Source organism: Pristis pectinata, chromosome 9 (assembly GCF_009764475.1).
Source record: "Pristis pectinata isolate sPriPec2 chromosome 9, sPriPec2.1.pri, whole genome shotgun sequence".
Taxonomy (NCBI): Eukaryota; Metazoa; Chordata; class Chondrichthyes; order Rhinopristiformes; family Pristidae; genus Pristis; species Pristis pectinata.
In genome coordinates this window covers 12863939-12877039 of record NC_067413.1, presented here as the reverse complement: position 1 = coordinate 12877039, position 13101 = coordinate 12863939, and positions in this window count along the sequence as shown.

The window sequence follows — 13101 nt, the reverse complement described above, 5'->3', positions numbered from 1 at the left end:
ACATTTATCAAATATAAATTCCACAAATTTAGGTTAATATCATTCTGTTGATGCAATTCTGATTTTTTTCTGTTTAAAGCAGTACATTTTGGACATCATAGTAACCAAAGAATAAGAGGATAGGGCAGGAAAGTGGAGATGATCAGCCATAATTTTCATTAACTTTGGAGCAGACTCAAAGGGCTGTAAGCCGTACTCATTTTCCTAGTTCTTGTGTTCTTATACTCTGAAAAGAATATCTTTATGACATCGTGAACTAAATTAACTATTGTGTTTTCACACTGCAATGCGTAATTGTAATAATACTTGAATAAAATAGAAAACAAAAGCTCTATTTGTCCCTCCACAGAAACTGCCTGGTCTGCTGAGTATTTTCAGCATTTTCTCTTTTTATTCCTTACATAAAATATTATAACAAGAATACACAGTGGTTGTAAAGCAGAATGCAATGTTTTTGACATTAATAGGGATCTTATAGCTCTCTCATTTTAACTGTAAGTTATCTCCCCTCCTGAATTTCTCCATGAAGACGTTGAATCTTTGCTTGGCTGGAAGAGGATTGCTGTCAGTATTGTCTGTTTGCTGCTTTCCACTGTCTTCATGGGCCTCAAAACAGTAAGTTCAAAATCCTTCCTTTCTATTGTAAATTTCTCCGTGGGCTCAATTACCCTAGTGTTTATGCAGATTGTGGAGGGATGTAGTAGAAGTGTTTGTAGCCAGGAAAGAATGGAGTAGGATTGATAGAACCAGCTAGTATCTGGGGCAATAGATACCAAGAAACTAAAAGATTTAGAACAAGGATGCAAGGAAACTTTGGGCCGACTTTTGCCTACTAACTTGGTATAGGAGAATGGTATCTTCCTGGGGCCAATCTTCCTGATCCCAGAGTTAGAAGGTGGGGTGTAATGATGACTAAGCCTCAGCTGGTGTACCAGGGGCTTTGCCAAGGTTGGCAATGAAAGCAAAATCCTTGGGAGCATTCTTGAGCATGTAGAACAAGTGGATAAGAAGAAAGAAGGTAAAGGGGTATGGATAAAAGCAATTAGAACTAAATGCCTCCATGAATACTAAATGGTCCGGTTGGGCTGACGAGACTGCTTCTGTGTTTTTTCCATGTACATTTTCCAAAACCACATTCTGTTCCATGCACCATCATCCTCAGTGTTCCTCTGCACGTATTCCCTCTACCAAGACTCCTAAATTTTACAGGAGACTATTGTGTCATCCACTTCCAATATCATGGACCTCATTTTCCTGAATATCTTTTTCAACTTTTCATGTCACTTTTCACATATAAAAGCCTCAACATTTCTGACCATACTTTTGCTTATCTCTTATAGTTCTTCTACTGATCCTCAAGGAATTTGGGATTTTTATTATGTTAAAGGTGCTATAAAAATTCAAAGTTATTTTTGATGTTTTGGTAGCAGCTGTGGATTTTGTGCCCTAGTCCTCTCTCACTCTACTTCTCTCCGCTTTCAATTCACCCTTTGACCAAACCTATGGTCATCTGCTCTAATATCTCTTTATAAGGTTAGGTGTCAGATTTTGACTAGTAATTCTTCTGAGAAGTACCTCATGATGTATATAACACACTGGGTTAAAGGAGCTATTTAAATGAAATTTGTCACTGTTATTATATGACTAGTGTACAAGAGGACTTATTCTTTGAAACTACTGTTGCCAAATCTTGTTTTGTACTGATGTGAAGCATGTATTGGTATTAATCTGAATTGCTACATAAATCTAAAATTATATAAAAGTATTTTCCACACAATTATTTATCTGCTCTAGACATATCACAAATGGGAGAGAGGAGTTGCAGATAACACTTTCCATGTTCCCACAGCTGCTGTTGTGGGATAGAAGCTTATGAGGCCACACTAGGGGGAGCTGTACACAGAATGTCTGCTCCTTGATTGCTTTAGACTGGCAGTTTGAAAATAAACTCACAATTTGACTAAAAGACAGCGAAAATTTGGATACCTCCACTTACGTCATGCACAGTTATTTGGCAATTTCGTAGAATATGCATTTATCCTTTTCAGGGTGCTTAATTTGGGAAAGCATTTGAGCAGATTCTTTACGGGAGCAGCCTGCTTAAAAAAATAATTCTGAGCAGCCATGTTATATACTGAGGAATTTATGCCGAGGCAGTTGTGGTATCTATGGTAGCAGATGCTATTAATGTTATAGTTGATGCACAACAAACTATTCAGATGCATATTCAGAGGCAGGCATGGTAGTGTAGCAGTTAGCGTAATGCTTTACAGTGCCAGTGACCCGGGTTCAATTCTGGCCGCTGTCTGTAAGGAGTTTGTATGTTCTCCCCATGTCTGCGTGGGTTTCCTCCGGGTGCTCCGGCTTCCTCCCAGATTCCAAAGACGTACGGGTTAGGAAGCTGTGGGCATGCTATGCTGGCGCCGTAAGCGTGGCGACACTTGCGGGCTACCCCCAGAACACTACGCAAAAGATGCATTTTACTGTGTGTTTCGATGTACATGTGACTGATAAAGATATCTTATCTTATCTTATGGTAAAATAAAATTTTACTGCCTCAAGTAGTGGTGGAGGAAGATGCTCTCATGACATTTAAGAAGCATCTGGACAAGTACTTGAATTGTCAAGGTACAGAAGGCTAATCAGAATCAGGATCAGAATCAGAATCAGAATCAGGTTTATTATCACTGACATATGTTGTGGAATTTGTTGTGTTGTGGCAGCAGTACGGTGCAAGACATAAAAATTACTATGAGTTACAAAAATAAATAAATAGTACAAAAGAGGAATAACGAGGTAGTGTTCACGGGTTTATGGACCATTCAGAAATCTGATGGTGGAGGGGAAGAAGCTGTTCCTGAATCATTGAGTTTGGGTCTTCAGGCTCCTGTACCTCCTCCCCGATGGTGGTGATGTGAAGAGGGTATGTCCCAGGTGGTGAGGATCCTTAATGATGGATGCCGCCTTCTTTAGGCCTCTTGAAGATCTAATGCAGTAAATGGGATTAATGTAGGTAGGTACAACACACAGACTGGACATGGTAGGCTGAAGGGCCTGTTTCTTTGCTGTACAGCTCCATGACTCTATGAAAGATTTTTTCGGGTACTCAGTAACGGCAAGTTGGCTGCCAGGTGTTGTCCACAGTGTGGTCCAGGCTTGATTACTAAATGCCTGGATGGTGGCAATAACCTGCAATAAACACCACCCTGTTTTGTCAGAGAGATAAGCACAAAACCTAATGTTCGTATCTATGAACATCCTCGTCAAGCTGCTATTGCTATGGGTTCATTATTGTCACTTGTACTGAGGCACAGTGAAAAACTTGTCTTTTGACTTTTGTTTATTATGTTGTGTAAGTTATGTATAATTTATGTTAATTTAAGCTTATGCAAGTTAGGTTTGTCACGTTTGTAATGCACTGTGCTGCTCCTGAAAAAGCAAATTATCATGGCACTTATACCCTGGTTTGTATCCCCAAGACAATAAACTTGAATTTGCTCTGCACCCTTTTCAAGACTTTGAGATTATTCTTGTAGTGTAGAGCCTAAATATCATGTTAGCAAACTCTTGCTGTTAAGTTATTCCACTTAATAACCAATTTCCACATTTATGATGCAAATTTGGCACCTGTGGCCTCCCACCAGAGAGGCACTGTAGTAATTGCACAGAGTGGAGTTGACACAAGCAGTTTCCATTTGAAACATAGCCACATATGTATTAGAGTGGAAACATAAAACAAACTCAGAAGGTATAATTTTAGAATTCTGTATGCATTAAAATTATGCGCTATATGTTACATATTGCCTGATAAATTCATGGAAGAGTAAAGGCCAATATCCCGCAAGTATTTATTTCTGGATCAACATCACAAAAACGGATTATCTGGCTATGATCACTCTAATATTTGTGGACACTTGCTGTATGCGAACAGTGGCTACATCATACTGTGATCAAACTTCAAAATAATTATTTGGCTCTAAAATTCTTTGAGACTTCCTGAAGTCAAGAAAAGCTTTTCTTCTGTCTGTAACTGACTGATTTGGCCATTGTCCAACAGCACACCCCAGGAGGATTACTTATAGTAGACCTTCCACTATGTTCCAGGTGCTATATGTTTTAGACGTAAGATATTGGGTGCTGCCCTCATATTTTCAGATTGTAGCATAGTCTAAGGTAACAAGATGAACTTTTGAGACAGGCCTTGTGGTATGTAGGAATTATATGCCATGTATGTGCGTTATATCACTCATGGAGACAGAAACAATATAGTGAGGACTTCTGATGCATTGGGACAAGCCTGCTGTGGTTCTGTTTTAGGCAGAAAAGAATGTTACTGGAGATTAAATCTCTGTAAAATGGCTATTTGAATTGCAACCTAATACAAAGCTGATTAGAACTCTACCCAAGCCTGCTGTGTAATGTGTTCTGAGGCTGTATCACCTTCTTATCACCGAGATGAAGGGTCTCGATCCAAAACATTGACTATCCACTTCCCTCCACAGATGCTGCCTGGCCTGCTGACTTCCTGTAGCATGTTGCTTACTACCCTATGGACACTGGTCAACAGGGATGCCACATCATAGCCAAAGAGGGTCACAGATTTCTGTTCCAGATTCCAACATCTACAGTCTCTTGTGTCTCCCTTGTTAACTCCGTTGGATGAAGGTCTTGTGTGTTCACCCCTAAGTATCAGTTTCACAAATAAGATACTGACAATTAATATGGGAAATCCCCACACACTAAGGCTCCCTGTACATGGAAAGTGGCACAGAATCATTATGGCTTTTGGGCTCTGGAGTTTGTAAAACATAATATTTTAGCAATGTCTGGGAAACCTGGAATGTGACAAATTTTAACATGAGTTTCAAGATGAGCCAAACCTTAGGGACTTTTATTTTCCTACAATATACCAGGTTGGCTAGTCACGTTACTAGTAACAATAATTCTATCACATCTTGCCAAGTGCTGGTTTCCTGGACACGCACAGGGTCATTCTGAGATTCCTTTGTGAAAAGTAACATGACTGCCAACTGGGATTGGAAATCAAAGACATAATTTTAACTGTGGCCATTCAGTCTGACTGGAATTAACCTCAACACAGACACCCTCGTATCACCTTCCCACTTATCCCAAATTATGGATCCTTTTTTTGGATATGTATCATTTCTCAACTTTCTTTCCAGACTTCTGATATTGTGTTGGTTTAAAATTTTCTCTCTAGGCATTTGAGCGATGGAATTTCAAGAACTACAAAACACAAACCATGTGAGAAGGCAAGGGGGTTAAGCCTCCCAGCAATCTGCTCCCGAGTTTTAAATTAACCCCAATAACCATCCACTGTGTTTCAATTGGATTTTCTCACATTACAGACAATGGTAGCATTTGAAGTGATTTACATTTTATATTGTTAGTACTTTTCTCACATGAAGACCCTGCTTGGCTCAAGGCAGATTATTGAGCATCAGAACCTGATGCTTTTCATTCCATTTAACCCCAGTTTCCAGAAACAATTTCCATTTATGTAGCACCCACACCATAGTGAGATGTGGCAAGGCAATGCATAGGTGCTGCTTGGGATGGAATTTCACACTATTACTTAAGAAGATATTAGAAAAGGTGACCAAATATTTTTTTTGATCAAAGATGTAGATTGTTGGAGAGTGAGTGTGTGTGTGAGTGAGCGAGTGTGTGTGAGTGAGTGAGTGAGTGTGTGTGAGTGAGTGAGTGAGTGAGTGTGTGTGTGAGAGAGAGAGAGAGAGAGAAACATAGAAGTGGATTCCTGATCATTATAGTTGAATAGTTTAGGACACCTTAAAGTATTGCTGCATTACCTGGAAAACGATAAGAATTTTTGGCAGGAACTGATTTATGTTTGTAATCTCAACACAAATACTGTTGACAAAATAAAATAAAAGCAAATAAAATCAGAAAATGCTGGAAATGTTCAGTTGGTGAGGCAGCATCTGTGGAGAGAGAGACAGACCTTTCAGTTCAATGATCATCTGTCTGTTCTGAAAGGAAACCTGCCTGAAATGTTAACATCACAGACTGCCTGTTAATGTATATTATTCTTGTTTAAGCACTTTACTATGTAGCAACTGTCTGCCACTTTTTCAATATTAAAACTGTTAAAGCATTTCAAAAGCACATAAATGGCTGTAAAACATTTTGGAATATTTTGGGTTTGTGGAAGCTGCAGTATAATTTTAGATCTTCCTGATATTTTCTGTGGAAAAAGTAAGTTTTTCTAGTAAAAGCTGGTTATTATTGTGATTGCTTATTTACAGAATCAAAGAAAGGCTACAGCTTGGAAGAAAGCCACTCGGCCTAATGGGTCCATGCCAGTTCTATCTATGAGTAATTTAACTAGCCCCACTCTTCCAAACTCTCTCCAAAGGATTTCAAATTGTTCTCTTTCAGGTATTTATCCAGTCCCCTTTTAACACCATGATTGCACCTGCCCCTGGAATGGAGAGCTTCAGTTACAAGCAGAGATTGGATAAGCTAGGACTGTTCTCACTGTAGCAGAGGAGGCTGAGGGGTGACCTTATATAGGTTTATAAAATTTTGAGGGACATAGATAGGGTAGATGGTCTTTTTCCAAGGGTAGGGGAGTCTAGTGGGCATAGGTTTAAGGTGAGAGGTGAAAGATTTAGAGAGATCCGAGGGGCAGGTTTTCCACACAGGGGGTGGTGGGTATATGGAACAAGCTATGGTAGAGGCAGGTCCAATCGCAGCATTTAAAAAGCGTTTGAACATGTCCACGGATGGGAAATGATTAGAGTGATATGGGCCAGATGCAGAAGAATTGGACTAGCATAGATAGACATCTTAATCAGCATGACGAGACAGCTGAAGGGCCTGTTTTCATGCTGTACAGCTCCATGACTCAAAGACTCCATTACTGTTCAACAATCCTCCCCCAATGCAGTGCATTCCATATCCTATCCTCACTGTGTAAAATGGATGCTTTTCCTCATGTCACTTTGGTTCTTTTGTCAATCACCTTCATTCAATGCCCTCAAGACCTTTTCAACAATAGGAACAGTTTCTCTCTATTCATTTTAGATCCCTGATTTAAATACCTCTATCTGATTCCTCCTGTGATCCAAAGAAAATAACCCCAGCTTCTCCTGTCTATCCTGTCTCCTCTTTATCCATGGAATTATTCTGGTAAATTTTATCTGCAACTCTCCACCCTAGAGTGTGGTGACTAGAACTGGATATAGTATTCTGGTTATAAGATAAGATAAGATATCTTTATTAGTCACATGTACATCGAAACACACAGTGAAATGCATCTTTTGCGTAGAGTGTTCTAGGGGCAGCCCGCAAGTGTCACCATGCTTCCGGCGCCAACATAGCATGCCCACAACTTCCTAACCTGTACGTCTTTGGAAGGTGGGTCGAAACCAGAGCACCCAGAGGAAACCCACGCAGACACGGGGAGAACGTATAAACTCCTTACAGGCAGTGGCCGGAATTGAACTCAGGTCACTGGCACTGTAACAGTGTTATGCTAACCACTACACCACCGTGAAACAATGTTCTGTAAAAGTTCCTAGTTCATGCCCAATGCCTCTGTGTGTTTTTTAAAACTTCTTCCTCAAGTTGCCTGTCTCTTTCAAGGATATATTAACATATACCATCAGATCCCTCTATTCCTTACATCTTTTTATTTGCTTTTTACTTCCTTGTTATTGAAAATTCAGAAAACAATCATTAGGAAAACATTTGCTTACTTTTATAAAACATTCATTTATATATTTATATATTCCAGTATTAACAATGTATCTGCAAAATGCACGTAACAAAACGCCAGATGTCACGCTTCATATTCTCACAATTTTTAAGATTTCATACTTTTGCAGGTGCTGTGATGATAGTTTAAACTATACTGACCAGCTAGAGCTTGGATTGATGGAAAGTTCAATTCTGAAATAGAGTCAGAGAGTCATCAAGCAATTCAGCAAGGATACAGGCCCTTCGGCCCAACCAGTCCATGCTGACCACGGTGCCCACCCAGTTAGTCCCAATTTCCTGTGTTCCGACCATATCCCTCTAAGCCCTGCCCCTCCATGTACCCATCCAAGTGTTTCTTAAATAATACTGTTGTACCTGCCTCAACCACTTCCTTGGCAGCTTGTTCCATATACTCAACACCCTCTGTGTGAAAGAGTTACCCCTCATTTCACTTTTAAATCTTTCCCCTCTCACCCTTTTGCATTTCACTGAGCTTTGGACTCCCCTTCCCTGGGGAAAAGACTTCTTACCTCCGAGCCAATTTTGAATCCACCTAACTAGCTCTTCCTGGATTCCATGGGACCTGACCTTCCAGACCAGCCTACCATATGGGACCTTGTTGAAGGCCTTGCTAAAGTCCAAATAGACAACATCTACTGCCTCATCTACCTTGCCTTAATGTTCGCCGTAATCTACCCAGCATAGTACTGAACTAGTGTTATACTGATCTGATAAAGTCATCTCGTTTCAAGCCTCAACTTTGCACAGGCCAGGAATATACTGGGCATTTTCCTCCTGTATTTTTATTTACGTATCCTTTTGAAGCCAGGAGGTTCAGGAACACTTTCTAAGTTATCCTGAAAAATGTTTCCTTGATCTCAGTCTTGCACACCCCTTCTCTGCACATTCCCTTCCATAAGACTAACTTTCCTAAAATCCCTCCGACTGAATTAACATTGTTGGTACAGTGCCTTTGGTGTGGTGTGGTTTCTTGCCACACAGAATGAAATTTCCCACCACCCCCCAATCCCAGGAGATGTTGGGATCCATGACAAGATTGAATATCCATGGCAGTGGAGTTGAAACAAGGTGGGATGATATCTATCGCTTGCCACAACTTTACCAGAAGATCCATGGAAACAACAAATAAAGAAATTTCTTTGTGAATTTCCATGATCTTCTGAAACAGCAATGAACAGGTGAACTGCAGAGAGAAGCGCTAAGAAAATTACACAGAGCATTGCACAATTGTATATACTTCCTATTCCCTTGAGCAAGACAAGACAGGTATGCTTGTCTCTTGAGCGGAAACTCTGTTACATGTTGAAATTCAGTCATCCAGAGGTAGCATACACAATTACGTAGACATCAGGATGCTGTTGTTAATATTGCAAATTAAGCATTGAGGAAGATTTTTCCTGAATTTGCAAGAAACTTCACAGTCACCATTCATTTAACATCATCTGCAAGTGAACCCAGTGTTGGAATGGTTCCTTTTGTTACATAGCATGCGGAAGATCGGTGATAAAATGGAATATTCAAGGAAAATTAATTTACGGAACCCAAGAGCAATGTTTCCCTTTGCTTGAAATTCCAGATATTTTCATTATTTTTCAAGTTGAATGGCAGAAATGGCAGCAGATTTTACATTGATATCAAATAACTATCACGACTCAGATCTTCTGACATTGCAACACTAAGTTTTAGAGAGGCTTCCATTTCTAATGCTCCAAAGGCAAGGATGCAAGTTCAATGGTTAATTTATATTTCGTTAGGTCAGTTCCCGGAAGTTAAATGCTATCAATGTAATTGTTCATTCTTCTTGTACATCAGTATGTTCCTTTATATTTCCATTGGAAGTAAATATTAGAATTTGAAGGGCTAAGGTAATAAACAGAAAATAATACTTTTGATGTGATATGATTGCATTCCCTGCTGAATGTTACTGTCAGTTATAATAAACCTAATTCTGATTCTGATTCTGATTATTCTGCACCCATGGGGAGAAGATCAAATAAACATTCCTAGAAGTATGTCAGTAATATGAGTTGTTAAGCCTCCAAGGTTAAAAATCAGACCACTGAATTCATTAAATAACATTAGCCCAGGCCCAAATCTACTTAAGCAAATTAATATACATTTCATAATCCTCCTTCGGTCTTTTATTTTATTGCATTATATTGTTATGAAGAACTCGCTGCCAAACTGTTGAAATATTTAGTGTATCTCATTTCTGTCTACTGCATTAAATGCTATTAGCAGGAAAGTGACTAAATAAGTTCATTCCATTCTTCTATATTAAAGTTTGTGTCTAGCTTGTGCCTGATATTACATTTTCATTTCAAAGTGTTAAATTTTGTTTTGTGTTGAAAATAATGTTAAAATGGGAAATAATGTCTATTTTGCTTGCCAGATGGAGTTCAGAGGGTCTTTCAATTGATTAATTGAGCATACAAGTTTGCAGTCACTGTTACCTGGATTTGTCTGTTTAGACTATGTTCTTCAGCATGTTAACTACACTGCCATTCTTCATACTGAGTACCTTTGCACTGTGGAGAGGGAGTTCTGCTAATTATTTATTTGGTGTGTTACGGACTCAGTGGAAGTCCCTTTAAGATAGAGAGTGTGTGTGTATGTGTGTGTGGGGCGTGCTTACGTCAATAGAAGATAAAGGACGTAATGACGTTGTTGAAGAAGTCAGAAGAAGAAGGAGAGAGAGAGAGAGACGGGAGAGAGACACCAGCCTGCTAGTTTTCTCTATCGATGGATGAGAAACAATAACTGTGTCTGCCACTGAAATCCATGTATGGAAGTTGGAAGTAATCTGGTGGAGTTCACTTTGTTGCTGACCTGTAGAAGGAAACAGGTATTTGTGTGTGTGGATGACCACGATTCGGATGCTTTTCGGGGTGAGGAAGTCACTACCGAGTAAACGCTGAAGTGTCGTTTGGGGTTCCATCGTGGAACATTTGGATTTCGTATTTACTCTCCCTATGTTCTCTACATCTACGTCTTATCTTCTGACAACGGTGGTTGTTGAAGAAGCCCTTGCTCATGTTTCACCTTATGGCTTGCGGAACTGAACTTTAAGAACCATTCCGGAACTTGGAGTTTGGGACTTTGTCACACACACACACGACGAGTTTAGTTTTGGGGTTAACGTTCAAGGTTGAACATTTTTGAATTCTAACATACTAACATTTTTACTTTTATTTTACGTATTATCATAAATAGTGATTAATAAAATAGTTTTTAAACACTGAATCATGCTGTGTGTTTCTTTTGTTGCTGGTTCGTGACAGGTGTACAACATTTTTGTCCGTATATTATTTGGAAAAAGATTACATTGAGTTGCATAATAAAGTCGTTACTTATTAATGGTAAGCTCTCGCTTGCTGTGTCTAAGGGCAAGCACAGCTGCTGGGAAATTTCATGCACTTTTGCAGTCTTTTAAAGCACAGAACAGGGAAGGCAACAGCAGAATGAATATCTGAGTGTCTGTAAGATCCTAAGCAGAAAACATATGAAGGAATCATTGCCAACATACTTCAATGAAGAAAATCCAAAGGTTAGATCAAACTCATCGATTCAGGAACAGCTTCTTCCCCTCTGCCATCAGATTTCTTAATGATCCATGAACCCATGAACACTACCTCATTTTTCCTTTTTTTTGCACTATTTATTTATTTTTGAAATTTATAGATTTTTATGCCTTTGCACTGTACTGCTGCCGCAAAGCAACAAGTTTCACAACATATGTCAGCGATGATAAGTCTGATTCTGATTCTGTCTCCACAGATGCTGCCTGACCCACTGAGTCCCTCTCGCAGTTTGTTTTTTGTTCCAGGTTAAGGCATCTACAATCTCTTGTGCTTTAGTTAGACTTGTTCATGTTCAGCTATCAAAACTATTTGACCAAAAGTTGATGGATGCGTGGGCTGATAATGCTTACTGAGACAGCAGAGTGTCTGCGATCTGGGTGAACAATGGGACAAAGACCTTGAGAGTAAAGAATTGAGAAAGAAAAGGGGCAAGGACTGAGATGGAGGTTGGATTACATTGAGTGAAGTTATTGTCAAATCAGGTACAGAAATAAATAATGAGGCGGAAGAAAGATTAGGAAAAAGAAAAAAGGGCAGAAAGAAAAGATAGGTGAATGTAATATGAACATCAAAATTTTTTTTCTAGTTTACTAAAACAATTCATAACCCAAAGAGTTAAGATTCCCAGGTACCTAGCTGTTTATATCCTGAGCAAGATAGGTGGAGTTTTTAAAAATAATCATCTCATTAACAAAGTACCAAGGCTGATAACCTCCAGCCTTATCTTTCTGGCAGCGAGCTTAGAGGGCAAGTAATGCTCAAAGTTATGGAAATAACAGAGTGGCTGAGAACAAAATTATGTTTGAGAAGGGCAGCTTGTATGGATGTGGATTTCATGGGGTATCTCTCTTTTGCTATGTTGTTGTCTAATTTGTTCATTAATTAAAACTTTCATCATTCAATTGCCGTAACATTTTTTCAGCAAAATCTGGCCCAAGGCGTAATTGGTAAGTACCTGATGGTAGCAACATTATTAAGAGGCTTTAGATTATGAGCCAGAATGGTGACAAAATGTGAGGCACTTGTTATAATATCTGAAAAGAAACACATTCTGAATACAGCATCTGCAACAACAAATGGGCTTACTCTGCATGTCTTGTGTTAACTTTCAAATGAAACAGTTGTCAGAGCTTAAACATAGAACAGTACAGTGCAGAAACAGGCCCTTCGGCCCAACATGTCTGCACCAACCATAATGCCAGTCTAACTAATCCCATCTGCCTGTACATGGTCCCTATCCCTCTATTTCCTGCCTGTTCATGTATCTGTCTAAATGCCTCTTAAATGTCACTATTATATCCTCTTCTACCATATTCCTTGGCAGCGTGGTCCAGGCACTGTTCCAGCTGAAACAGTTTGATGCAATGAGGGCATGATATTATCTCAATAGTCCCCTTTGTCCCATAAAATATAAACCAATAAGCTTCATTGTTCCTTTCCTTTTAACATTAGGGCTTGGCTGTAATTAAGAATATAATTTGCCACAGGAAGGACAATAGGCTTTTATTCAAAATAATCTTTGGAAGTGAAATATGGCTCAGTGGTTTATTCACACTGCCACTTGTGAGATTGTATGAACTGTGTGTCTACCAGGATGACTCCAGGTTGATTGCAGGTCGATGCTAAATTAGTTGTTTTCATTTGTGTAAGGAGCACACAAGGACCCTGGCTGCTGATGTGCTTGGGAGGGTAAAAGCTGTGAGATTACCTCTGTTTGCTTTCTGTACAGTGACCCTGACCTGAAAGTACACGTGCA